The 25470-nt window shown below is 42.6% G+C and overlaps 1 protein-coding gene across 1 annotated transcript in view; it reads right to left on the minus strand.

Moving 5' to 3' along the window:
* Nucleotides 1-24659, minus strand: part of SFMBT1 (Scm like with four mbt domains 1) — an 80468-nt gene extending 55809 nt beyond the window's left edge. Inside the window, exon 1 of the mRNA XM_040592341.1 lies at nt 24579-24659. The gene's annotated coding sequence lies outside the window, so the exon portion shown is untranslated. The remainder of the gene's footprint in view (nt 1-24578) is intronic.
* Between the last annotated feature and the right edge of the window lie 811 nt (nt 24660-25470).

The raw sequence follows: 25470 nt of genomic DNA on the forward strand, positions 1-25470 counted from the left end.
AATTCAGTTACTGAGAAGAAAAAAATAATAATCTACTGGCTGTTCCTGGCCCAAATTGGTTGTACGCATCGTGGCTTTATGCTGGCTTAGGGCAACCCACGAGGCTGGGGATGTGGCTCAGCACGATTCATGCTTTCAGCTCTCGAGCACTGGCACTCAAAAAGGACAGCTTCTGAAGTGGAGAAAACAGGAAAAGAACAGGAGAGGGAGTCTGCCTCTTAGAAATTGGCATGAGAGAGAAAACTGAAATAAATGTAAATTTTTCAGAGCTGTCCTTTTCTCCTATTTCAGTCTAGCACTCACTTTCAGATGAAGGTGAAACGGAGACTTTAGAATACCAGCGCATGAAGGGCAGCAAAATTGCAGAGCTGTCTCATGCTTCTGACTCAAACTGCCCCGACACAATCAGGGTAGACTCAGTAACTGCTTTGTTCACCTCTGTATCTGGATTCAGTGAAGTAAGAGTGGACATCATCCTGACGTGGGTGTGCACCATGAAAAATCTTTCACCTGCACCATGCCTCCACAAACACGCAAGCCATAATCAAAGTGCTAACAGCTAATGTCCAAATAAGTTCTTGCCTCAGTGTGTGCTATGACAATCTCTGATGTTACAGGAAGGGGAGGAGCCTGGAAGAAAAGGTCAGGCTTTCCTTAAGAATGACAGCTCCTCAGAGCTCAGCCTCAACATGGAATGAAGAAAAGCATCTCAAAAAGGTGTTTGCTTTTAGACTGTTTTTAAAAGACTTGAGAGCATTCTGCACAACTTGGCTACAGTTCCATACATAACTAAACCAGAATAAGACTGCACTGCTCCCAGAAAGGCAGCTCCACATCTACTCATTCATCCGTACCACACACTAAACTGGAGCAAAATCACGAAGCAAAGCTGGACAGGAGACTGTGTCTAGGCTAAAAATCCCTGTTTATGAGATTTATAAGAAACCACTACTCCCTTCATCTTCCCAGTCAGGTACAGCGCTCAATTCTAGCAGCAAAGATGAATGAGATTTCATAACTTCAGTTATTTATAAACCTTTTAGTGACACATCATCCTGGCTTTCATACAATGTGCATCGATTCTGCGATCTGTTACGGCAATAACACCTGTTTTGCATGGTACAGTACGATGGAACAAAGGCTCCATTCTGATGGAGTCATGAGAAATACTTAAGCATAGGCCAGTAACTACAGAGCGCGGAGTAACAAAATGTTTGCTTTCTTCATTTGCATGAACTCCCAAAAGTTCTTAACCAGGAACTTACTTGCAATACCAGCACCTGAAGCAGCATGGCACATAGCTCAGTGCCCCTGGTTTTGCTGAGAAGGGATGTGCAGCAGAGACTTCAACACGAGCTTGTTCTGCAGCCACTAAGCAGTTTTCAGGTGGTTGCCACCGAGCACTACAGCAGACCGGCAGTGTCCTGCAAGCACCCACATTTTGTACATCTCTCCCTGCATCATGGCAAGAGAAGCCATGGGCAGGCAGCATACACTTAGTCAGACTGACTTCGCCGATCAATGCAATTGGACGAGCTACACAGTTGCTTTTATTAAGTTTTGAAGTGCAAAACAGCAGCCTGAATCATACCTTCAGGTTAACTGCACTTCCAGCAATGACTGATTTCGGTAAGCACCAGTCCCACATAATGTTCAGGAAGCCTTGAAACCTTTTTTTCCCCCTTCTAATTGTTTGGTCTCAGCAGCAACGCTTTCCACCTGCCAGAGTGTATGTTGAGCAACTTCTCACTGCCACCTAGCAGCGGTCTTCCCCCTCTTCCTTCCCACCCACGAGCTCTACCAATTATAGGTGGTGGACTGAAGAGAACATCAGTACTGTTACAGATAGCTTTAGGAGATTGACACACCACAGTCTTCAAAATCAAAAAAAACAGTTCACAACCAGTGCACGGGAAGTCAGTCTTGTTAAATATGTTAAATGTTGGTATTTAAAAAGCTCTACATATTCAATCATTGTACAGTCACACACACAAAGTTGAGCTGTTTTAGTTAAATTATATTTAAGTTCTTATAACGATAAAATTCCACTGTGCACTTTTACTTCTTAATCCAAGAACTTGTAGAAATGGGAGACATCCACTTATGGAAGGAATCTCCTTAGGGCTGGTTCTGATGAGAGAACCACTATGCCCACATCATGCGAAATAAGCACAGCCATGCAGGAGTTTGCATTTATCAACTAAGTTGTATCATTATGCATTTAACTTGTATATTAGATAAGCTGTCCTTGATAAGCTAAAAAGTAAAGCAAACTTATCAATTGGGAAAAGATCCATGGGAAACACAAGCACTCATACAGCAACAACAAATAAATAAATGAGAAGTTCTATACATATATGATGCTTACCTCTTCCTCCCCGATGACAGCAGTACTGACAAACACTTGGAGGGTTATGCCTATCAGCATTCACTAGTACTTCATTAATTGCTCCTGACCAGTTTCCCATTCAGTGCTGAACCTGAGATGACCTTATCTATGCTGGTGTTTAAAGTACCTGCAACTGTACCAAACATTCAGGCATATTATATAAACTAACTTAACCAGCATAAATAATGTGGCTTGCACATCATTATGAGTACTCTTTCCATATTACAATCTGAGAAAGGAATCCCTCTATTCATTCCTTTGGGTGACGAGAAGATGTAGTTAAGCTACAGCAGTACTCTCCACGTGCATCCTTTATCAATTAATGGAAGGCCGGGCATATGGTGTACTTCATCGTTTTAGTTTGCCAAGAAAGCCGACAGGCAGACTAACAGTTAATAAAATAAGCATCTATTATTGCACTAACACTGAACTTGTATACTTTAGAGAAGACTGAAGCTATTTTACTCGACAGCAGCTGTGTTTACACTATAGCACAGTCTGGTACCTCCGAAACTAAAGTGAACTTATATCTGACAGTAACTATGCTGGTTCCAAGGGAAAAAAACCCAAAAACCTGTCAAGAGGAGAAACATACTTCAGCTTCTTGTGTTAAATGAAAATTTTTACTTCAGCTGCTTTTAAAGGTACCACAACTTCATTTACCATGGACCAGGAATACAAACTGAAACCAAAATATAGTGAAAACAGTTGTTTCGTTTGTACAGTAGCATCATAAGAAAATTCATCTGAGCTCACCAGATCAAAATTTTCCCTTCTCCCCCAGCAAGGTACACAAATACATTTTAATCAATATGAGAGCCAGTTTACAGTTTAGACTCTGAGTCACATCCATCAGTCACTGTCAAGAACAGAGCGCCTGTCCTCTAAAGGTTTCTTCAGATGAAAAAAACCCAAACAGTCCATTGTTGAGATAATTCAGTGTTACTTTTTATTGGGTTGGGCTTGGTGCATATCTTCCTTTCTCCTCTTTGCACTTGCTGAACACAATGGGAAATAATACTTCATCTAGAACTATCAAAAGCTTTGGACATCCATTCTGTATGATGCAGTCAGCTGGACCAGATCTGTGGAGCTGATTACTCAGGAAAGGAAAAATCTACTTGCTTTTACCTGAAAACCACAGTATATGGTATGTTGAAGATGCCAGAATCATCACAACAGGACCACCACATCAGTAAGCCCCCAACTGAGGAATGCCATCAACCTTTAAGCATCATCTGTGAGAGCCTTCTGCTCTGGCTAAGCAGAAAAAACATTTGGTAAACTATAGCACTGGCACGGACGACAGCAATCAGTGCTTTGAGTTTGTGAAGCCATACAGCAGCCGCAGCCAGGCTGCCTCCCGGCTCCTGGCACAAACAGCACCAGTCGTACAACCTGAGAAAACCAACCATTCTTCAGCCTGGCCATTTCACTCATTGCTCAAGATAAAAAAAAAAGTTGTTTTGTGGGTTTTACTTCACATTTCTTCTTGCACAACCAATCTTTTATTTTAATTAAGGCTTACTCCATTTGGTTTATGGTGCCAGATCTGGTTTGGACTGGAGAATGATGATTTCTCCTGAGTTTAGAGTAACACAGGTAGAACAGATCTAAAGAGCAGTAAATTATGAGTTCAAAGGTCTACTGCCCAGCTCTAGAAAGCGGCAAGACCATGGCTGCCTCTATCTGCAGCCAAGCTCTAGAGACAGGAGTGTGACAGTCCATCTTTCCTGCAGCGTGCTGCTTTCCTAGCACTATTCCCTAAAAGCAAGGCAATGAAACCACACAGCGTATCAGCCAGTTCGTCTGCTTTGTCTTTTCTCCTGGGTAAGAAAAAAGCCAAGACAAAAATAATACAAATTAGAAAGGTTCGAGAGAAAGTGTTGCATCTAAATACAGAGACAGGGATGCAATCCTCCCTCCCAGGCAGGAGCCAACGCAGTGAGAAAAGTGAAGAAATTTGGAACTTACCAGCTTTTTTCTCAGGCTGGCTGTTTCCAGGTAGTTCCACCACCTGCAGATATGTAGGTGAGGTTGATCAGAAAAGCTTTCCCAAAAAGCTACTGCCTTCCTAGGAGGCAGCTGGGGATTAAAGAAGTTAGAGCCAAATGCTGCTCAGGACTAAGTTAAAATTCAGAGCCGCTCTTAAGTCACCTGACCTCCCTGCTCCCGAGTCGAGTTCATTATTTTTACCACAAACACAAATAAAATGGAGCAAGTAGTGGCAATGTCATGAATCTAATGCCATCAACGTCTGAGTGTGCCTGTGACCAGCTTTCATTTAGCTGATCCACAAGCCACAGTATGATGAAGAGCAGTCAGGTGGTTACATCCAGCACTACCACAGAACTGCTCAGCAGACATAAAATCTTCTCATTCTTTTAATCCAAATTGCTAAAAGTGTAATGAGTTCTGGTTTTAGTTGTCACTGAACACATACAACTTAGATTAGCTTAGCAATACTGCATGATATTGGGCATGTTCTTGATCTGAGTAAACCACACACTGTCTGGCTGCCTCTGCTCTCAGTACGCCTTCTTATAACACAACCCCCCAAGTTAATTTTTCCATAGCTGGTGCATTTACAGTCAGTTAAGACAGCGAGATCACATCATAAACATCTATTACCAAGAATTCACAACTACTCAAAAGGCAGGTAGTAAATGACAGTGTCTTTTAGAAACATCCCTTTGATCTTAAAGAAATGCCTATCAAAACAAAAATCCCAATTCTGTTACAGTGATTTTTTAGTCATCACTCTAGCACAGCTGTAGCGCTTTGCTATCAAGAGACTGTGGGCAGAGGACACACAAAATTAGTTTCAAAAATTTATAGCAGCACTGACATTAAAGACAATAAAAGCAATAGGAATAAATAAAGCAGGAGTTAAATTAAATGCCATGAGGGCTTATTAATTTATAATATAACTAAATTAATCCACTATCAGTATCTAAAGAAAAACTACTGAAATCAAATGCTCTTGGGGAGTTGTTAAGAGGAAATGAGAAATTGGGGTTTACTCTTCACTGCCACTTCACTGTTTTAGCAATATGGGATTCCAGGCTCCCACACCAGATCTTCTGTTTTAAACAGTAAAGCTGAAAATAACTTCCTACTTTAACAGCATGTATTTTTTCTCCTCCGATGCACCAAGCTAAAGACTTAATATGGGAGTGTTGTCTACAGCCAGCAAAACAACATCTGGCAGCTTTCCGAGCATCCCACTTGAAGTGACTCTGCACGACATACTGGAAAGCTGCAAAGTAAGTCAGATCATCTGGTGGCAGAGCTGGGTAATGCCCCAGGTACAATCAGAGTCTTCACATCAAATTTCTACTTACTAGAGACTCAGACTATTATTGCAAATCGCTGAACAACTGTATCAGATGTCCCAAGAGAGGACAGGTGCCTCCTGCTCATCTGTATTGTACTTGTACTTCCCAACAGCCTTTTTCTTCTAACACAAATAAAAAATGAAGAATTCGGCTCAGGTGTGCAAGGTCACAATGCTATCGTAATTTGCAGTACCAACTTTTTACTAAAAGAAGGGTATTCTTGCAAAGAAGCACTAAGAGTGATTTTTGAATGGGGAAGCTAAAAGAGGTTAAAATCATTTTAAAAGTGCCTTCACCTAGAGGGCGGACTCCCATAACCAGAGCTAATCCATACAGGCCACTTCAGCCACAAACTAAAGGAGACCTCTCAAGAGAAGCCCAGGAGCACGGCATCGTAACTATGAAACGCCACACAGGAAATCAAAATTCAATCAAAAATTGGAGGAACTGCAGCTCTTGGGTTGGTCAAAACAGTCAGATTTCAGCACAGTTTAAAGCATGTGGAATATGTCAGCACTTCTGAGAAATCCCACTATAGTTATTCATACTACATCTTCCTTATTCAAAATTTCTACCCAATTTTTCTACGTGATCTCCAGGGAGCACAGCAAGTTCTGACTGCCATCTCAGTTGTTCAAATGTATTAAGTGATAAACCTTAAAACGTTTATTAAATTATTAAAACATATTTCTCAACAGCTTTGCCTTAAATATAAGATTAAATGAGACCCAAGATCTAGCTTTTCATCTGCTCAATACAGTATCATTCAACCTTTTATATATATATAATGACATCAGAGAAATAATAATAAAAATTTAGGAGGAGAACCAGACACCATCAGAAGAACAGGAAACCTCATGGTTAGGGAGAAACCGTAATCAAGTAAAGGGAAAACAGAGATTTTGCACAGCATACAGGTTTCTGCACACTAATACAGTCATGGTCAAGTAGCTGAAAAGGCCACCTGACATGTTTATGTTGAGAAAGCTGGATGGCTCAAGGGATTTGCAAAACATTAAAGCTCACCTAGGAACTGGTCCACAGTTTGATCAGCCTAAGTATCTTGCATGTACACTTTATGCAGGTTAAGAATACCCCCTGCTGTTGCAGCTGAAGTGCACGGTGAGCAAGGGTGAGCAGAGATAAGAAGTAAGAGGAAACGTGTTACTAAACCAGTTTTGACAGAGAAAACAGAGCATGTGAAGAAGCTCTGGGCTGCCAGCATGATGGCAGCTACACCTGGAAAGTCAAAAACTATTGATGTGATGTCTGTAAACCAGCTTAAACCTCTTAACCAGAAGAGGCAAACATGTTCACTGCAATTACTACATACATCTAACAAGGACTGAAAAGCTGCAACAGCTGAAACCAAGAGTTTTTCTTAACTTTTTTCTTTTTTTGTCCTCAGAAGGAAGTTTGTTACGGAAAGACTCCAAGCAACAAAAGACCTGGCAGGTAATGGGAATGGATCATTACATTTTGTGCATTATGTGCACATTAAACGATGGGCTGTTCCATTCCAGATTTTCTCACTTTGGCATACTGTTATTTCTGGGACACAAGATTCCCCAACACAGCCCTGACAAGCAGAGATACAGCCGGCGTCCTTCCATGAACTAGTCCCTCCCCTTCCTCTGATCAAGATTCAAAGTCTTTCTTCCACCCACTACATTCACTGTGACACTCTTCATCTTTTGCCCCAAAGCATACTGATAGCATGAATGAGCAAACACGAACTCTCTAATTTTCCTCATGTCACTCTGCAATAATTTTAAAGGGTTCTTGTATTCGGGTAGATACAATCTTGTTTCTGTTCTAACACAATATTCCATTTCAATTTTTAAAACCTGATAGGCAACCCACAAAAACCCAGAAGGCACATTTACACCTCTTATCTACTGCAACTCTGAACTAATGTTACTGCAAACGTGTTATTTTCATGACAGGACAAATGGTTTCAGCCTTTTTTTATTCATACAATGTCTGCAAAGGCTTTGTCATTTTGCAGGGAAGAGGGTGGTAAGAGGATAAAAAGGTAAAGCTGCAAAGGTTTGGTTTTCCAATGTTAAATTTTATCTATCTAGCAAAATTGTAGTGTCTACATCGATGGGAAGAGTTTTAGCCCAAGCTCACTCTGCTTTTTAGATAAGAGTTAACAAACAGATAATGAAAAATTATCAGAGAATGTTAGTTATCACTGCAGCTTCCTATAGAGGACTGTCAAAACTAGCTTTTTATGCTTAAAACCATTTATAATACCGGATTATTTGGATGAAATCAGGTTAAGGAACAGCCACACTTGAAGTCTTAGTGACTGATGTAAGGGAACAACAATACAGAGAAGTTTAAATAAAACTCCAGTTACAATAATCTTGCTAAAAGTTATTCATTTACAATTGATTGGTTATTGAAGGGAACAGGATAACGAGTCCTAATGATCAGCTCTATTAGCTTATCTGCAGCCGAATTAAGTCAATAATTTTGCAGTTTAAAATTTTTTTTCTTTTTTTTTTTTTAGTTTTTCAAATCACAGGTCACCCTTCCTCAAGTTTTTCAGGTGGATGAACTAAAACCTGGCTCTCTTTCCATTAAATAACTTCCACTTGCTTCTCTGAAGCAAACTTTAGACAACAGGTAAAGAGAAATACCGTGTACATTTAGGGACCCTATGTAACTTCATATTAGTAGTATATGAAATAATTCAGCCTGTTGGCAGAGAAGATATTTTATGACCAAGTCAATGAAGGGAGCCATCTCAAATGTACATCTACAGCCTGCAAACACATATGTTCATGCCTCGTTACAGAACAACCTTAATGATTCAGAAAAAAACGAAACAACGCTGAAAGCAAGTGTCGGCAGCTGTATATCCCCAGAATTGCAGTGGCAATAATAACTGGGCTTCAGAGTTAACAAACCACTGTCAAAAGTGGGAAGATACAAACATGCGCAAAAGGTAAGAGTGTTGGTACCTTAGGTTTTTCTGTAAAAATACCTAAAGTGGAAATGGTAGAAATGGTAAACTGCTGTTGTAGGGGAATGGAGAGCCACCAGTGAGCATGTACGACTGCCTTGTATTTAATCTGCTCTGTAGGTCACTCTCTACACTTCTTTGGCACCTACAGCACATGAAAATGTTAAGTCTGTAACTTTTTTTATGAGGAAGCATCAGAAACACATAGAATACATTTGTACAATATGATAGTACTCTATAGCAACATCCCAAGCTATTATGATGATCCACAAAGATTTTAAACATTCAGCATTACCTATGAGACTTGATAAAAACTCAGGGAGTTTGTTGTGTATTTTATTTTTAGAAGTCTCTACCTTCCCCTTGCTGTGGTTCTCTGCCAATACTCAAATTTCTTCCTAAGATATTTCATTAAATACATGGAAGTCACTCTTACAGCCTTCAAGACCCAAATATTTGCACTCCAGTTCCACCATTAATTCAATCCATCCCAAAAGTTGGTTTAGCCACCATTAAGACTTTCCCCCCAACCCCAGCTCCTTTCCCCTGCAACAGCATCACACTGCCAACAACTAATTATCAAACCCATTGTAAATGAAGTTCCTCAAAGGACTACAGTCACTTAAAGGCATTTAAAAGCTACTGTGAAACTTTCAATGCAAGACATATATTTGGGAAATGCCAGTTTCAAACTGAAGCCTGGGACTTCTCTGTCTGACACTAGCCACCAGGAAACATCCTCAGGGAAGAACCTGAGTCACACACGAGTACTTCAATTCATGAAAAATGCTACTAAGGTTCCTCCACTTGTATTTCCTACCAGATCAGGAGAAAACAAGCATGTTCATCTCACAGAGACAGGTTTTTCTGTGACTTTTTCTGAAAGGACTGTGCCTTTTTAATAGATTCAAAATGCAAATGCACTGGTTGCAAACTGATTCCAGGAACCTGTTCATCAGAGCAGTGTGATTACACACTTGCTTTCTGTAGCTGAAAAGTATAGCTGCTTTTAGTTTCTAATTGCATATTTTTTAATTACTAGTTTTATCAAAGGAACTAAACCGACAACACAAGCTATTTTTACAAAAGCAGACAAGCAGGCTACCAGGTATACCAGGTAAAAGATTACATGAGTGAAGAATGTTTTTTGACTAAGAAAAGCCATTACAAAATTTGCGTTTTTTTTTTTTTACATTAAGTTCACTCAATATAAGCAGTAAGCTTTCTATAAACTTACACACAGTACCTGAGCAGAAACCAAGATATGCACATCCAACTACTATAAGAAATTGGCATTCTTTGCAATTCAAAATATTTCTCCACAGAGAAATTTTTTGTAAGAAATAACTCATGAAATAATAGTACTATATATTTTATCAAGCTATCAGTCTAACATATTAAATAAGCCAAGGAAACTGTAATACTTAACTCCAGAGTACTGGGAAAGAGATGGGTTTTTGAACGGTATTAAGAGCATGAGAAGAGCATTCAAAAGACATTGTGAAACCTCTTGACTGTGACGTTCATGTTTAATCCCGATTTCTACAGTCACCTTCATTTTTCTTTTGCCAGCTCCCTCCCACCTTTCCTTCCCCACAGCTTCTTCCTCTCCATCAATCAGACATCATCCATGTTTGTGAAATCAAACCAGCTGCAGTTCCTGAAGGAATGAGGTCCGAAAGAGGGACAGCCTGTCAACTTCAATTACTCGTGCACGCCTACAGATACTCATTTCCTACACAGAGCTGTGGTGAGCAGGTCAGTGTGTGTATGTACAGCTTCATCCCACTAGATGGAATCAGAATATTTTTATCATAAAAGCCAGTCCTGATAATGAAATGCTTCTAGCTCCAGCCAGGAAATGCTTCACTAGAGAGATGCGTGCTCTAACCAAACTCCTGCCATTAGCACAAGGCTAAGCAGCTAATGAGCAGAGAAACAATGATGCAGAGCAGATGTGTATTTACTATAACACAACATCAGCATTTATCACAAATCTCTAAAGAGATTTTTCAAGTTTCCAGATTAATGCAGACCTCAGGCCATATATCCTATCAAAGGTTTTAGGTACCAACGTTGATCCCTTCAATGGGAGCTGGACTCCACTCTGAGAATCAGGGTCCAAACTACTAAACTCTGGGAAGCAACCACTGGTGTCAATGTAACAGGAGAGGACAATCTGTCCTGGTGTTGCCTTTGGTTTCTTCTGCTGCCTGAAGCACTCATTCTCTGTCTGCTAGGACAACTGCCTTTAGCGTGAGAAAAAAGCAGAAGCAGCACTTTGGTTTTGGCTTGTTTTTGGTTTTGTTTGTTTGTTTTTAAGAAAGATTAGCTAGCTGTAAAGGAAAACTCTCCATCAACCTGCCCATAAGTACAATGCTTGCGTGAAATCACGCTACCCATTACACCAACAGACGTCATCCTTTTCACAGCCTCTCAAAGTGTTTCCCCTAGGAAACTAAATCAATAATCTTAAGCAACAGCAACTGCACACACAAAGCAGACTGCTTTAAGTATAACATGAAAAAGGACTGTTCATGTTGGGTTTAGGATTATGTGTTTTAATTACACCCCTTCACCCTCCTTCTTGCTTTGTAATTGAATTTTCTTTTATCTTTAGACGGCTAACTTTATTCATAAGAGACTGTGAATGGCAGAGTTCAATTCTTTCACTGCAGAGTCCTGAGATCTCCCACTGCTTTCCAAGATTTCATTCACATTTTGCTTTAAAAGGGTTCCAGTTCAGACTAGCAAATATGTTTTTAATGGAAATAAATGTATATCTAAAGGAAGGACATTATAATGATAATGAAAAAAATTTCCTTTTGTATCTGAAGGGATCCCAAAAATATCAATGTCTCAAGCTCCATCACAAGGGCTTTGAAAAATTCTACTGAACCAGTAGATGTTTACAGGACACACTTTTGTATAGGCTATTTGAAATTACTGACAGGTTTGGGTACCGTAAGTTGTTCTTCATTCTACCTGTAAGATCCAACAAATCTCACAAAGACAAGCTAGCTTCAATACACTGCCATTGTGTCACTAACATGCTCTCCTGACCGATGCCCCTACACTTAACGTTTCGTACGTGAAAAGAAAATCCTTTTCCTGCTAGAATTACTTACAGTGCAGAACTTGGCCACTATTGCAGTTCCACTGCCAGCACATCTCTTATGTCCAAGCAGCAATAATAACAGGCTAAAAGCACAGAAATACGGTTACTTCTCACCTTACAGACTGAATTACTTAATATGTTTCAGGTGTTAAAGCAGCACCCAAGCCCTTCCTGTTAAGTGCGTAAGTTAAGTTTCATAACAGGCCGCGAAAACACTTCAGAGCAACATGACTTTAAATGTGGCATTTTAAGTCTAGAAAACTGAGAAAAACATAGACACTGGGCTGGCTGTAAAGCCAGTATACATATTGGTAGATTGATTAATTCTGAGACTCTTCAGGCGCCAACATAAATAATCTTCAAAAGTCCCCGCATTTGATCTTGGAACATCTTCAACCAACCATGATCTTCAAACCTTCTGATGGGGAGCCAAACAGCCACCTATTTTCACTGTGACTTGTGAACTGTTTCTGCATTATTCAGTGAAATGCTGTTTTAACTTGCTAAAGCTCCATCTGAATCACTACTAAGACTACTACTCTTTGCACGTACAAACTGTGATGGCAAAACACAGCTTTCCCCCATATCTTTTCCTCCTAAATGGAATTACAGTATTATGAGCTGTGCTAAATCATGGAAGCCTCTCTCTCCAGGCAATGCCACAAAAATATGGCCTTGTCTTTTGTTATTGCTCATTAACTGACATACTTCCTTCCCATTCTGCCCTTTAAAAAGTACTGAAAGCTTAAAAAAAAAGGGGGAAAAAAGAATAAAAAGAGTAAAATAATAATAATAATGAAAGACAACAGCTTTCAACGGTAAAAATTTCAAATCACAAGAACATTAACAGACCTAAAGGCCTAAGAATAGTGACAGCACAGGGTTTTAGAGAAGAGCTCACAGTAAGTGATGATGTTCTTATTACCCCAGCATGAGGAGTGGTAAAATTACAGGAAAATCTGTTCTCATTTTAAGATTTTTTTTGCACTTCTGTTCATACAGAGAGAAAAACAAGACTTGAGCCTAAGGGCTCAAAAGACAGAGTGCAACTGAAAAAAGATTCCTCTATTTTTAGGAGAACTATTTCAAAGCTTGATCCTGACAACACTGGAATATTTACGCTGTCATAAAGAACATTTTCAATTCCCCCCCCATTGAATTATTTTTGCAGCCCCATCCCTGCAAAGTTCAGTGCATATGTTTTCAGGCATTACTCTGCTGGCACATGCAACCTTATTTCTAATGTTAACATATAAATACGAAAGAGAGATAATATTCTTCTATTCGAGTTCCATTTCAACTTTGGAATCAATAGTTGTGATTATTAAACCAGAATTTTAATTTTATAGCAGGATGTAATAAAAACAGTGCCTCAGAAAAATCAAAGGATATCCTTGTCCTGAAAACACTTCCTAAAAAGTTCTTTTATGAAGTCTCCTAGATCTTATTCCCCTAAGTCAATATTCTGCATCTAAATGTATGCCCATGGAAGTTCTTAAGAGCTAAAACCCCCAGAAATACCTGTATGTATTATAATCATGTGCTTCTGCTGTGAGATTCAATTTTAAATACACTCTTGATTAAATGGAAAAGAAAACTGTTTGCTTGGTTGTGTTTAAGAAACATCTCTGCTGACAGCCCAAGTCTGTTTTGATTTGCTCCGTATAGATATGGAGCTGCTAGGAAAACATTAAGCAGAAAGTGCAGTGTTGGATGTAAATTACACCATCTCACACTTAAGTGCTGCCCTCAGCTGCAACTGGAAACTGCACAGACAAGCACTGCCATGATCACTTCTAGGTGTAACAAGAATGTAAAAAAATGAATTATCAGATCTCTATGCAAAACAAGCCCATAAATTGAGTGAAGAACTGGCCTAGAAAAAAATACTCCCTAAAAGCTTTCCAAAGCTGAGGTCAACACCTCTGCAGTATCTTAACTTTAATTCTTGTAAGGTACTTTGTTAGCCCTTATGGTTACAAAAATAGTCTTCTAAACACACAAGATTAAAAGCTTGTTCTTCTATACCAGGGCTGTGCACACCCAGGAGAAGCAAATGGCCACAAAATGAACAGAAAACTGCTGAGGTACAGAGAAATAATGAATGGCTTTTTCAAAAGAGCCGACAGAGAAACACTCATTAAAAGCACAATGAAATCACTTTTCTGGCTTCTTGATTCAACAATCTCCAACGCACTTATTACCTTATACAGAAGTAATTCATGTGCAATATAATTCCTTTGGACTGTGGTAAATTCGCATATAGTATGGATTAAATGCAAAATCCATGTTCTCTTGTGCACATCACACAGGTGTGAGACACAGGGAACTCCACAAAGCACCATAAAAGGAGACTGACCTTACCCCTTTCACCTAGGCTAGGGATGTTCGTTTTGCCACTTTCCAAACTGTGACACGTTTACACCACAGCAGCTATGCAGGCTTGGTGGCTGTGTGGAAGCCTGGAATACTCATCTGAATTAACAGCATTTTACAAACTTCAGAACCTGGGAAGTTCAGAATAGGATTTTTTAAATGTTGAAAACACCAGCATTAAACTCCATACCACATGTTGCACAGCAGATCCAGTCAAAGATAACTTCATTAAATTAATTCATCAAATAACTTATCAAGAAGTAAGTTTTACTAAGGGTGTGACACAAGCTGGATATTAAGGGCAAACACTAGTTTAATTGTCACCTCAGGTGAGATGGTGGTCAAAAACTAACAGCAAACCATAAGACGTTGTATCAGCATTTCTGGTTTATACATCCTCCATCCTCACAATGAAAACTTCCTTAAATTAAAAAAGAATTGTGCACTGTAAGTGCTAAGAAGTGCCAGTTTAAGGGTCTTTTGTATATGCCAATATTTTTTCAGTATTAATGTTGCTATAAGGATGCAATTTAGTTTTACTCAATTTAATTTCCCCCCCCCCTCCCCTGCAAAATACCTCCATGAGTGTCCAAAGGCCAACAAGGACAGAAGCTGTGGACACCTAAATTTAAAGGCCAGCACCTCACGCACAGCTCCCCTGAGCAACCAACACACCGCTTCCCATGCCCTCTGACTGCAAGCCTAGTACAGAAATACCTCCTCGAAACAGATCAGACCAGTGCACAATGTTCAGGTTTCAACTATGGGAAGCTCTGAGCACCATTAATTCCCATTCAGTGTCTTCAACACAAGTAAAGGAGAGCAAACATCATGCAAGCTTTGTGTCTACAGACACAGTACCATCTTTCCAGGACTTACTGTTGTCCACAGAGGCTTAAATAATTTTGGAGCATTTTCTGGAAGATTATCTCATACTTTAAAGGCTGGTTATAAAGACAGGAAGTAATGATAGAAATAAAAAATTATTTTTCAGTGTGAAAGGAGTACTAGTGAGTCTGTACTGAGTCCTGCTTTTCAAGAGAAGCACACAAATATGAAATAGGTGCAAAGTTTTAAGATGATACAGAACTATTTTAAGAGATGAAAAATAAATGTTCTTTACTAAGAACAGGAGAATAATAGAAGATGAAATTCAAGGCAGGATAATAAGACATAGAAAAAGAAATAACCTCACCTATACAATGAGATCTAAATTAGCTACTGCAACTCAGGATTTTGAAATTTTAATGACTAATTCTCTTGGTGCATCAATTCCCTACTCATTAAGAGCCCCAGGGAGTGGAGAAGAAAACAGAAAACATTGTGTCACAATTCTAGAAATCCAGAGCAACTTGAGACAAAACATGCAGTGCTGGTGTCAAATGGCCATGGCAAGACTAGAAGGTGCACAAAAAAGGTGTCAAAGATCAGAGGTCTGAAATACTTCTATACTAACAGACTGATGTGTAATTCGGTTTTACAGGAAAGTTAAGAAATACCTGCAGCCAGAAAGAGCAGTCCTGCCCAGTCCAGCTCGGCACACACACAGAAGCTGTGGATAGGCTTCAGCATCTCTGTACAACAAAATTGGTTCCTTCTCTGAGCTGAACAGTGCACCCACGGAAGATCACAACAGAGATGTGTAAAATCAAAACTAGCATGAAAATGAAGAATAAGGAAAGGTTATTCACTATTTCTTCTACCACTAGAACCAGAAAACACAAACTGAGCACCTTTTCACATTGCACAAAATTAAACTGTAGATTCATAACCATAGGAAGTTGTGGATTCAGAAGGGATTAGACAAACTAACAGAGAATAACAGGTCAAATGATGGGTTCCTACGCAGCCGTGTCACTGACTGCGAGAAGGATCATGCTCTACTTCACCGTTTCTTATCCTCATTTCAAAAGGTTTCTGAGGTGTGACACGGGATCAGGTGTCCTACTGATCTGACGCATTATGGCAATTTTTATGCTTGTCATAACTTCAGCAAGACTTGAGGTCGCTCTTTCTCCAGCAACAGAGAGAAACTTCTCAGCCACCTCCAACACCTAGCATGCTGGTACTGCTCTTTCAAATCCCACTGCTAATGTAGAATCTCAGAAGAGTTGATTTGATACACTGAAATGGATTTTGCCATGCTGTTCGTGCATAAGACAGATTTCTCCCTTCTGGGCAGATACTAAAGAAACTGTACACTATTAGTCTTTGAAATCCAAAATACACTGCTTGTTTCAGAGACTCTTCCAGTCTGACCATTGTAACCACCATATAACCCATGTTTCTGGTAAGATACTTCTTTAGAAACATCAATGCTGCTATTTTCCAATAAAGGTGCCTCCAGCAGTTGATAGACAGTTGTTATATTGTTTTGTAACATTATTTATCACTCACATTTGCATATAAGAATGATCAAGCCTGACAAAGCGTATTTTAATGTAATTATCTACATAACAGCACAAAAGAAAAGCATTTCTATAAATTGCTTTAAATAAAAGCATATTGAACTATGTAATACTGCAATTTCTCAATAACCTAAAAATCGTTCCCAGTAAGATTCCACCACTGTTTGGAAACAAAGCATAAATGCAAACGATTAAACCAGAATATTTCAATTAAAAAAACCAACCTAGCTTTACTATAAAAAGGTAATTTCTGTATTTCTTATTGCATAATCATATGAATTATAATTTATGTCAAGTTGCTTTTAACTGGAAATTAGACTCCAGATAGAAATAAAAAATTTCATTTTACTTAGCTAAGTAATATTCTTACCTTAAAAGCATATACAGAGAAAACAAAGAAAACAGTATTTTGTTTTTCAGTTTACTACAGATATAAACTAAGCAACATTAACTGCAATTAAGGAAGTTTTATTTTCTTGTCATTTATCCTTCCTGCTGTTATGCTCCTGTCTTTTGTACCAAGACTGGAAGAAGGGGCAATCTTCCCTGATTTTTCAGTTTCCATACATTATCTCTTACTTATGTTAGCTGAACTGGTTGAAAAACCAAAACCAAACAAACAAACAGTTGGACACACTCCCTCTACACTTGCAGCAAGGGTAGAATTATCTAGAACTGGCTTATTATCACCATAAACTCTGGATTCATATACTTAGCCAAGCCGCTCCTCTAAATACACTGGTTTTCATTAAGATGAGTGACAAAACACATGCTTGAATTTCCTACAGAGTAAGTTCAAAAAGTAGAATTTGGCCACAACAGCAATAGGAATTCACAATTCAGCTCCTTCCCCCTCCTCCAAAACTATTTAAAAAGTTAAACAAATAAGACATAAAACAGTCACCTCAAAAAGCAGAGTTTTGCTCTTGGCCACTGGATTAAAAAGCCTTGCTGCTAACTTGATTAAGTCTTATTTTGTAAATAAAGGAGAAAAAACTTCCCTGAAAGAGAGGAAGATTTTCATATGCCTGTGCCCACAGCCACATTTGTTTAGAAGGAGATGATTAGTTCCGTTCAATTGGCCAATTAGTGCTATATATGTAACACTTCTGACTGATCCTGCACTTTCATTATTTCTTAGGGCCATTAGTTTAACCCTCATGGTAACACTTTAAAGAGCAATGAACAGAGTTAATCCTGGAAGGAACCACTGCCTTCTTCAATGATTTCTCTTTTAGGTTGTGCATTATATGAGTTCTGCTGGCCAAACTGCAAGAAAACATCCCATGTTTTCACCCTGCCTGTCTGCTAGGCATTTCCTACCATTCTGTTCTTTAAGAATTTTGTTGTACACTTTTACATTAAAACACCACTTGAACAGTGTAGTACTTAACACATGAATGGGGTTATATTTGGAACTTGACATTAGGAAAAAATAAATACTAACACATATATGAGAGAGAAAGACTGTGCAGATAACACATACACCCGTCAGGCTTCAATAGCATTTCTCAGCATTGGTGTAGAAACACCACAGCTTTTTCAGCACCGCATCCTCATTCTTGGAGCAAAGCTAATGGGTACCGAGGCCAATGGTGGCCTCCTTTCAATAGAAGATGCTTTGAGAGAAAGATACTTACAAAAAACTCACCCTAGTTTCAGACAGGGCTTTACAGTATAATGTAGTTTCACAGTCCTCAGATTTAAAATACTTTTAATGTTATTTCAAGACAACTTTCTTTTTTTAAACCCGAGGCCATGGCTCCCCATGCACAGAGCAAAGAGCATGCTCGAGCTGCAAACATGCACATTGCTACGATTCCTGAGGAGCTGGGTATTCCTCAATGTGTTTACTTCAGTCAAGCTACAAAAAGAAAAAACATATCCCAAATAAAATCTTAAGCATATATATTCTCACAGGTCAAGGGACCAAGAAAGAGATAAGAAATGACAAGGCATCGCTTACTCCAGTACGGAGAGGCAAGACACCCACAGAACTCTCAGAGCCATTTGTAATAAATGTGCACCCAGCATCAGAGGGGGAAGTGCCTTCACTTCCTGACTTGATCAGTTTCTTCTGGAAACAATGACAAATCTGAAGGTGCTATTTATGGCTTTCTCTCACCCATCCCCAGAAGAAATAGACTACAGCCTCTACATATATCAAGACGGAGTTCACCTTCTCCAATCCACTTGATATCTACTTCAATATCACCGCTCCAGTCCCTTACATCCTTGAAAAAGCTTAAGTGACAAACAGCAAAACCTTGCAGAGCTCACCACCACCACCATTACTTTCAACCAATGACCCAATTCAGCAAGACAGAGCACCTCTTGAGATATGCTGAGAGCCCTTGACTCCAATCAGCCAAAATGTGAGAGGAGGTCACTCAGCCCTGCATAGTTTACTCTTCGAGAAAAAAAAATAAATAAAATCCAAGATGCATCTCTTCGCTCTCATCAGTACTCTCAGAGAATCTCAAAGCTGGTTTAATAGCTGCATCATTTTTAGATAACATCAAATTCCACGGGTCTCCTTCCCAACTCATCTGTTTGAAGGAAGAGATCATTTCTATAGCGAACACGAGTGTCCTCAAGTGTAACAGCAAATAAACCAGTGCAAATGAAGTGCCACAGCAATAAAAACAACCACCTTGAAAACCAGTAAGCTGCTGCTCAGGGTGACTCTAGGGATAATAACCACATTTTAAATGTCTACATAATCTGAAAAAATTGTTAAAATTACTTCTGTACATAGCAACTCACCTGAACTGTAGGTAAACACCTGCAATCAGTCCACCTGCCAAATCCGAATGGGTGAAAAAAGCCAAAACAAAACACACATGGCTCCCACCTACTTTAAGTGAAGGAAAAACTCCTATTTGAGCATTGTTTACAGGAAGTAATCTGTGCAGCAAAAAGCCAGTGTCATTTAAGGCTGCTCTGTCTTATTAAAAAAAGCCAGCCTGAAAGAGCAGAAATCCTAGTATGGGAGTTCAGGCATCTACAGAAGAGATGGCTATTCTACTACAAACATTAATGAAGTCTTCTTACTTTTGGTTTTAATGTTATTGCTTACCTGGTTTTCTTAAGACACAAGGCTCATTTGATTAATCTGAAATGTCTGCATGTACACAGCTTTCTGTCTATCCTCTCCTGACTCTTCATTACTCCCAGTCAACAAAATATGACAGACAGGCAGGGGTCTCAATGGTATTAAGATCCTACAAGTATTGTACTTGGGTGCCTATTTTCACAAGGAAAAGGAATCTAAACATCCATGTCTCCATTGAAAGAAAGGACTAATGCAGGTATCACAGAAAATCCAGAAGAGGAAAGAAAGGAAAAAGAGGAGGGGGAGACAGAGGAAGAAAGAGCACTTGGGACTCGGACTTCCTTGGTCCTGCGGCTCCCAGGCCTTGTTTGCTTGCACAATTCCTAGCAAAACCCTCCTCCAGTGGTGTCTGTGGGTGATAATCCAGTACTACTAGAACAAACAAAGCAGAAAGCTACCCCTAAGATTTACCACTTTCCATCTTCAGAGTGTTTTTTAAAGCATTCATCTAGAACTCTGTAACTACTACGCAGTTTTGCATTAGTTAAAACACACCAACTTCCCAGAGATGTGGAGAGTTACCTGGGGAGTCCCAACTAACAGGCAGAATAACTTGTTCCAGCCTAAGCTCACCCCCTCCTTTCTCATAGGGGAACATTTTAAACAGGCAAACAAGCGATTCCCCTAAGAGATGCCCTATTAAGAATGCAGAATAGAATTCATGTTGTAATACCTCAATTCTACACACTAGCCTTTGCTAAGAACACTAAAAAAATACATTCTCACCTACAAAATAAAATAATGACAATAATAATAATTCTTCCATTATCACCACCAATTCACAAAGGTCATCAGCAAAGTCCAGGAAAAGGAAGGAAAAATCAGCATGGATACAGAGTGAACACAAATGTGTATGTGTCTGTCTTACACACACTAAGTATTACTTAAAAAAAAATAATTCTATACCCTTAGAACCAAAACCATTTAAAAATCAAATAAGCAGTAACACCTCAGTGCTTCCTTCATAGGCTTTATCAATGTAAAAAAACTTGAGCAGTAGAAAGGACTATGGATTAAAGTTAGAAAATATATATTTACATATATATATGTAAACATATATATATAAAAAATATATAGTTACATAAAAAACAGCATTACACCGATGACATGGCTTTTAACATAATAAGATATTAATATATAATTAAAGTTTAAATTTACTCTCATTTCCAGCTTTTGCTAACTTCGAAAATGCAAACTGCTAAATCTCGCTTTCAGGATCTTGCACACTAACACAACATTTGCCTTCAGGACAATTTCATCAAGCATCTGAATCAAAACAAAACAAAAGAAAAAAATCAACTCCCACCCCCTTACTTTATCCCCTGACTTTTAAAATAAGAAAGTAATTGTAAGAGGGGAAAACAAACCAAACCAAACCTAAAAGCTTTAGACAACACCCACTTCAAGTTTAAAGTATGACCTAAAAACTGATACCCACTTCCCAAAAGCAGGAGGAAATGGGCTGAGTCAAGTCCACTACCAGCAGCAACACTGATGCTCAAAGCTACCAAAACAAAGAAAGACAACACAATAAAGTCTGCTAATCTTCGAGCAAGATGAGTCAGATGGACAGCACAAAAGAAAGATGTTATAGTTCCAGAACACATTTGTAACTTACACAGGCTACAGGGTTTTAAATCAATGACCAATCTACAAGATATACAAATGCACACTAAAATGTCAAGAATCCAGATCTGAAGACTACTCCTAACACTAAAATCGCCATGTTAATATGGGAACAACTGATGTAATAAAAGCCCCGTGTTTTTAGGTATTGGAAGTTCTCTACAAAATGCCTCTTACTAAACACACCCCAGTTTTCAATTTCTCCTTCGCTTAAAGGACAAGTTAGTGAACTTAAGATGAGTGTTCATGTAATTAAGTTGCCATGTGTCTAAAGTGCATCACTTGTAGGACAACTACTTAAGTCAAGCCAGTGCAAAGTGACCGTATAGATGTCTGTGTCGTCACATGGTGATCTGCCATGGCCAAACTTCACAAATGGAAGCATAGTCAATGATGTTATAAGTGATTTCCAACAACAAATCCAGTGGATTCAAAAAGTAAGCATGACAGAAAGGCAAAGGTCTACAGCTGTCATTGGTCTGCCATGAAACGACAACAAAGAAACCCTGCAACGTGTTACCAAAACATATCATGACAAAAGTATTTTCGCAATGCTCTTTAACATCTTCCCCACAAGACAGCGAAAGGGTTCTCAGAATATAAAGATTACACCATGCAAACTATACCAGTCATTAACATGTCACCTTACACTTAACCCACCTTTCTTTTCCACACAGCAATTGCTTAGGAGATTTGCCAGGTTTAAGAATCACCTAATTCAATACCAACAAATTAATAGTAGAAGGGGAAAAAAAGCTGCAAAGGAAAAACCATACAGATCAATAACTACTAAGTCCTGCCACTGTTTCTCAGCCATCTATCTTGCACTGCTGTCTCCTGTGGAGAACGTGTGTGCCAGCTTTAACACAACAGGATACTTAAGTCTTCCAATGTAACTGCCCAGCAGAGACATACACAAAACCATCCCCCCAACACTTCCAAGTCTTAGGTATACAAATGATAAAAAAAAAAAAAAAAGGTACAGTGAGATCTATCCTTTTATTTTGTTGTCCATCTTGTGCAGAAGCATCTTCCCGTTTTTCCACTAGCACAGGTTCTGGGAAGAACTAGATTTCATTCTCATCCTTCAATCACAGCAACAACTCCAAACCAAAAGAGGAAATGGCTGGATGGAAGGCAGGAAGCCCACTAAGTCTTCTTCCTAGAGATAATCTTTTAGATAGGCAGATGCTTTTTTACTCTTTTTCTTTTTTTAATTGTAAAATCTATTTCAGTAGTACCTACCACACAGGAAACCTACTTTTTTGCTTAACTGATATATTTTCATCTTGCTGTTGATTTACTCTGCCCAAAAAGCTGGCTATTTTGAAGCAGCAGTCACACTGACCTTAGCCAGATCACCAATCCATCCTGCTGGGTGCTGCAGACGCTAGAAGTTACAGCCTCCACTCCAGTAAGGGCAAGACTATTTCCCATCAACAACTTTTTCCCATCAGATGCTTCTGACCAGTTTATATACATAGCAAACCTCAAGCAAGTTGCAAAACAATGGTATTTCTGAAGTTACAAGACCGGTTATCATTTTCTCCAGTGTGACTTCTGCACGGTGCACCTTATATTCTGCCTCACAAAGATGTTTGCTATGGTAACCTCTTGGGCTACCGACAGCAGCCAGCTCCCACGAAGGAAGCAACAGCAAAGAAACAGCAAGGTAGGCCCTTTCTTTTGCTGTAAAACCTCTCCCACCAGAATTCTGCTGTCAGAGCAGGCAAAACTGACAGATGTAAAGGTTACCACGTAAAAACATTTAATAACGGCAACAAGTTTCTCCAAAGTAGGTAAAATTGTCCAGCTAAAGCCAACATGTGACTGTGAAATGGGCAGTGCTGGCTTATTTCTAGAATAAATACAGGCCTTGTGGAACTGCGATAGCGCACGTAGTTAAAAATTCACAATTAACTGCCCGCGTTGTTTTTCTTCTCTTTTCATTATTTCCACTGTGGAGGGGGGGCGGGGGGGGGGGGGGGGGGGGGGGGGGAGGGGGAAGGGGGGAGCCCTAGTAACAAGTTTGCGAAAGCCACAGACGGAAAACTTGCACAGCCCCCCCCATGCGGGCATCCCGCCCTCCCGCTCCCAGCCGGCGCTGCCGGGCGGGAGCCCTCCGGCAGCCGCGGCCCCGGCGCCCGGTCCTCCCCGGCCCGAAGTTGGCGTCCCGGGGCATCGCCGCCACCTCGGCGGGCGCCCCGGCACTGTCACCGGCGGCGGATTTACGACTTCAGGTGCTGAGGCGGCGGGCAGCGCAGACCGACTCCCCGAGAGACAAAGGCTCTCGCCCGCCGGAGCGCCGCCGGGCGCGGGGACGCCGGAGGTGCGGAGCGGCGGCGGCGGGCGCGGCGCGCATACAATGCCCGGCCCCGCGGCAGCGCAGGCCCCGCAGCGCGGGCGGCGGCGCTGCGGGAGAGCCGGCGGCGCGGCCGCGGAGGCGGTGCCCGCCCCTCTCCCCCCACACCCACCCACCCACCCACCCAGAACGGGAGGCGAAGAGCCGCCCGCTGACGGGCCACTTGACGGGGAGCGACGCCAACCGCTGCCCCGGGCGGGACGCGCGCCGCGCCGAACGAAGCACGGCCGCGCCCGGCGGGGGTGCGGAGCTGAGCGGAGCGGGGTTTAAAGGTCCCCTTCCACCGCCATTTTGAGGGGGAGGGGGGCGAGCGAGAGGCGCTCGGTGGGCTCGGCCCCCCGCGGGCGTGGGCAAGGACCCGCCGCGCCGGGGCGGAGGCGCGGCGCGCACAAAGTTCCCGCGGGGGCCGGGGCGGGCGGCGGGGTCCGGGCGCGTCCCCGGGCGGGCGCCCCCCCGGCGGGGCGCGGGGCCGGCTCGGAGGGGCAACTTCGGCCCGAGCGCCGCGGGACGCTGCGGGCCGGGGCGCCGCGGGCCCCTAGCGGGGCGCGCGCAGAGTTGCGCGCGGGCAGTTGCGCGGCGGCGGCCGGCCAGCCCCGCGCATCGCGCCTCAGCGCGGGCGAAGGCGCGCGCCCCCCCCGCTGCCGCCGCCGCCTCCCCGCCGCGCTCCGCCTGCCTCTTCCCCCCCCCTCCCCTCCTCCTCCTCCTCCTCCTCCTCCTCCTCCTCCTCCTCCCTCGCCGCCTTTTTCCCGCATCCAAACTTCGAGAGCCCGGAAAAAACCCTCCGGGCCCCGCGCCCCGCCGGCAAAACGCCGCCAACAGCTGCGCGCGGGGCCGCTCCGCCCGCGCGCGAGCGCCGCCGCCGCCCGCCTCACCTGCGGGGAGTTTTTCCAGCCCTGCGCCGCTGCCGGGGCTCGGGCTCCCCGGCGCTCCGCTCACTGCCTCATTCCAATATGGCACGGCCCGCCAGAGCGCATGCGCCCGCCGCCCGCCTGCCTCCCCCCCCTCCCGCCCCTCCGCCCTCCCCTCCCCTCCCCTCCCCTCACGGCTTTTCGGGCGCTCCGGCTCCCTCCTGGCGCGGGCGCGCCGAGTCCGTCGCCGCGCCGCCGGCCGCCCGGGCCGCCCGCCCCGCCCGGCCCCGCGGGGCCCGCCGCCGGCCCCGCCCCCTCCGCGCTGCCTCGGGCTCTTGCCCCCGGACACCTGCTCCCGCCGCGCCGGGGGCAGCGCGGGCTCGGCCGCCGGTAACGGGACGCGCCGCCGCCGCGACTCTGCCGGGCCGGGCTGAGGCAGGGCGGGGCAGGGCGGGTATCCCCGCCCTGCCTGGCCGCCTTCGCTCCGCCGCCGCGGGCAGGGGCACAGCCCGGCAGGCGACCGGTGCCTCCCGCGGAATGCGCTGTCCTGTCTCCATCCCCCCCGTGCCCCGGCGAGGATCCAGCCCCCTTCCCCCTGGGCGATAAGGCGGCCCCGGCGGTCGGGGCGCGGGGCCCGATGGCGCCCCCCCACGCGCGACCGCGACCCTCCCCGCGGGGCCGCGCAGCCAACGGGCCGTGCCGGCGCCGCCGTTTGCGTGGAGCGGGAGGCAGCTGTCTTCCCCCCCTCCCCGCCCCCCCCCGCCCCGACACCCCCCGCCCCAGGGTGGAGACCGGCGCCCCGCGCACTCGCTGCCGCTGCCCGCGGCGCAGCGAAGCGAAAGAAAAAGGAAGCGGGTTGTGCAACACCGCGCTCCTCCTGCCCGTGCGGCGGGGACGGAGGGGTGGAAAGGGAGCG

This window comes from Falco naumanni, chromosome 4 (genome assembly GCF_017639655.2).
Source record: "Falco naumanni isolate bFalNau1 chromosome 4, bFalNau1.pat, whole genome shotgun sequence".
Lineage (NCBI taxonomy): Eukaryota > Metazoa > Chordata > Aves > Falconiformes > Falconidae > Falco > Falco naumanni.